We start from the raw sequence: 4,307 nt of genomic DNA, 5'->3' as shown, positions 1-4,307 counted from the left end.
TTTGTTAAGAATCAATAAATAAGTGTCTTACAAGCCATAGGCAAATTGCATAAGATGTGTTAACTTTACATATTAACTTAGTAACTGGTTGAACAGTTCAACCCCTGGTTAAGAACACATCTGTAATTTTCAGGTCTAACCATAGGCAATTATAAAGGCTTTACCTGAAAGGCCTTGCTGGGGAAAGCCCCTCTCCCAACACGAGACTTGCTGCACAGTCAATATCTCTTTTCATTTTTTTTTGGACAGAGTTTCACTCTGTCACCTAGACTGGAGTGCACTGGCACGATCTCGGCTCACTGCAAACTCTGCCTCCCAAGTTCAAGCCATTCTCCTGCCCCAGCGTCCCAAGTAGCTGGGATTACAGGTGCCTGCCACCACGTCAGGCTAATTTTGTATTTTAGTGGAGAAGGGGTTTCACCTTGTTGGCCAGGCTGGTCTCGAACTCTCGACCTCAAGTGATCCACCCATCTTAGCCTCCCAAAGTGCTAGGATTACAGGTGTGAGCCACCGTGCCCAGCCATATTGCCATTTTGAAGGTAGTTGCAGTCAAGGTGTAGGCCCTCCTGCAGGTCATGCTCTTTCACATATTTATATTCCTTGCCCCAGTGCCTTCATTCAGAGGTCTCCTTATCTAAGGCCTTGGGCAAAGACCTTCTTTAGACACCTCTGCTAAGGCCTCCTTATGGGAGTATGGAAGGGAAATCCTGAAGACACAATTCTCCACTATGATTCAGTACTCAGAACTTCCCACTCAGACCTTCCCCTTATTTCCTCTCAACCCCACATCAGGGTCCATAAAACTGGAGCCTTTTGTCCCAGGCTTCCTCAACAGTGAGATGATGCCCACATTTACTCCTGTTCACCTGACCTTTGATTGGTGTGCCAATCATGGAGAGTTGGTGATTTCTCCAGGTTTAGTCTCTTGCTTATACCATCACAGGAAGCAATTAAAGAGCTTAACTCTCATTTTGGGCTTATTTCTCTAATCAGCTACTTGGACACCTAATCAGACACCTCAATGGTCAGCACTCTCTTTCTCCTAACACTGGTAAAACATACACACATGGAATATATAATGGAAACAAGAAAGTTACTTATAGATAGAAAGGGATGGAAAGGCAAAGTCATAATAATGTCAAATTTGAGCTTATGTATGTGTTATCCCTAATCAGTCATCCAATATGCCCCATTCTGACTCCACATGACATCTCCTTAAGCAACACACACACACACACACACACAGAGCAGAGGAGGAGAAGAGAAGAGGTGGAGGAGGAGGGGAGGTAGGACAAGGAGGAGTGGAGGGCAGGGAGAGAGAGAGAAAGAGAGAGAGAGAATGCCTCTTTATAAGGCTAATTGGTGAGCTCTAGCTGATGGCCAGGTATATGTATCTGTCCTTACACAGCTTCTATAGAACAAGCATGTATCTGTCACAGGAAATTTCTTTTGACTCATTTACTCAAAACTCAATGATTGTCCTCATAGCCAACTTTCAGAGGAAGGGAGATGCAGTAGAGATAGAGAAAGGCATGTGAACATTGCACAAACCATGATTCAGGCAGCTTCTGAAGGTGGAAAGAAGTCCTTCCTCTCCCATTTCCTATCAAAAGTATGTTAAACAAACTCCCTTCTCTCAATGTTAACTCTATGATTTAAGTGGTTTTACTAAAATGTGATTCAGGTACCATAATTTGGTCTGTTAATCTTTTGTTTCTATGGGACATCTGGTAAAGCTACCCTGGTATGTATGTGGATGCAACTATTGCACCAGGGCTATTTCCCAGGTAATAACAGTTAATACAAGAAACTTTCCTTTGAGACTTACCTTGTTTTATATGTAGAATATTAGCTGCCATTCATTACTTTTTTTTCTGCAGTTACGGTTTTAATAAACTTTTTAGCCCAAAAGTAAATTAGAAGACTGTGTTTCTCTCCTAATTCCCAGGCTGCTATACTGAATTTTGCTCTTTTCTTGAAATGTTCAGGTTTAAGATAATCATGGTCACAAAAATTGATATATCTACTACTTGGAATTTATGTCTAAGCCCTGTGTGACATGCTACATGGCCGATCTGTGAAAATTCCAACACTGTATAAAAAATTATTTCTTTTTCTAAATACTATTTCCCTCCCCTTTCCTTTATTTCTCTCAATAAATGAAACAATAATTTCAATGCTCTCTATCTTTCCTATTTTTACCAGTTGGCATATTGATTTGTAAATATTGATGTTTCCCTTGATTGCTTAATTTTAAATTTCTTGCTGTATTTGTAATAGATTATAGAGGCACGAGTCTTTTATTTTTTGGTGGATTACACTATTTTAATTAAAATTTGTGTTATGAGACAATTATAGACTCACAAGTAGCTATAAGAGAGAGACATCCTATGTTCCCTTTATCTATTTTCTTCCAATGTTAACATCTTGCAAAGCTACACATTAGAAGAACACATAGAGGAAAAGCCCATGAAACTGGATTTGGCAAAGACTTCCTGTATATGATATTAAAAGCACAGGCAACAAAAGTAAAAACACACAAATTGGACAACACTAAACTAAAAAATTTATCCACACCAAAGGAAACAATCAACAAAATGAAAAGGCCATCCACAGAATGTGAGAAAACATTTGCAAAGCATATATCCAATAAGGGATTGATATGGTTTGGGCCAGGGCCCCGCCCCCCTGCCCACCACCAAATCTCATGTTGAATTGTAATCCTCAGTGTTGGGGGCGGGACCTGATTGGATGTGATTGGATCATGGGGGAGGATGTGGTGTCTCCCCTGCTAACTCATGATAGAGTAGTCAGGAGAGGTAGTTGCTTAAAAGTGTGTATCACGTCCCCCTTCGCTCTCTCTCTTCCTCCTGCTCTGCCATGTGAAGAAGGTGCTTGCTTCCCCTATGCCCCACTGCCATGATTGTAAGTTTCCTGAGGCCTCCCCAACCATGCTTTCTGTACAGCCTGCGGAAATGTGAGTCAATGAAACCTCTTTTCTTCATAAATTACCCAGTCTCAAGTAGTTATTTATAGCAGTATGAGAACAGACTAATTCAGGGGTTAATATCCAAAATATACAAGGAACTTATACAACTTGATAGCCAAAAATAAATAACCTGACTTTAAAAGGACAAAAGACCTGAGTAGGCATCTTTCCAAAGTAAGACACACAAATGGCCAACAGGTATATGAAAAGGTGTTCAACTTCACTAATCACCAAGGAAATGCAAATCATAACCACAATGAGATATTATCTCATAACTATGAGGATGGCTGTTATCAAAAGTCAAAAGATAACACGTGTTAGTGAAGATGTGAAGAAAAGGGAACCCTCATACACTGTTGGTGGGAATGTAAATTAATGCAGCCGCTATGGAGAACAGTATAAACATTCCTCAAAAAATCAGAAATAGAACTACCTTATGATCCAGCAATCCCACTCTGGAATATATCTCTAAAAGAAATAAAGTCATTATTTTGAAGAGATTTCTGCACTCCTATGTTCACTGCAGCATTATTCACAATAACCAAGATATGGAATTAACCTAAGAGCCTGTTGATGGATGAATGGAAAAAGAAAAGATACACACACACACACACACACACACACACACACATAGTGTACACACATACACTGGAATATTATTCAGCCTAAAGAGAATGAAATCCTGCTAGTTATGACAGCATAGATCAACCTAGGATATTATACTAAGTGAAATAAGTCAGACGCAGAAAGACAAATACTACATGATCTCATTTATATGTGGAATCTAATAAAGTCATACTCAGATGCAGAGTAGAAGGTTGGTTACCAGGACTAGAGGATAAGGTAAATGAGTAGATGTTGGTCAAAAGGTACAGACTTGAAGATATGAAATGAACAAGTTCTGGAGACCTAATGTATAGCATGCTGGCTATAGTTAATAATAATGTGCTGTATATTTGAAATATGCTAAGAGAGTAGATCTTAAGTATTCTCACCACAACAAAAAGAGTAGCTAAATGTGTTGTTGATGGCTATGCTAATTAGCTTGATAGTTGCAGTAATTTTGCAATATATGTGTACAGCAAAATATCATGTTGTACACTTTGAATATGTATTATTTCTTTGTCATTTTTACCTCAGCAAAGCTGAAAAAAGCACAACGAGATATCACATCATACCTCCCAGAATAGCCATTATCCAAACAAACAAATGAATAGAAAATAGTAATTGTTGGTGAGGATGTGGAGAAATTGGAAGCCTCATGCACTGTTGATAGAATTTTAAAATGGCACAGACACTATGGAAAACGTTCTGGGTG

Source organism: Rhinopithecus bieti, unplaced genomic scaffold (genome assembly GCF_001698545.2).
Source record: "Rhinopithecus bieti isolate Rb0 unplaced genomic scaffold, ASM169854v2 scaffold_32717, whole genome shotgun sequence".
Taxonomy (NCBI): Eukaryota; Metazoa; Chordata; class Mammalia; order Primates; family Cercopithecidae; genus Rhinopithecus; species Rhinopithecus bieti.
Note: the sequence above shows the minus strand (reverse complement) of the source record.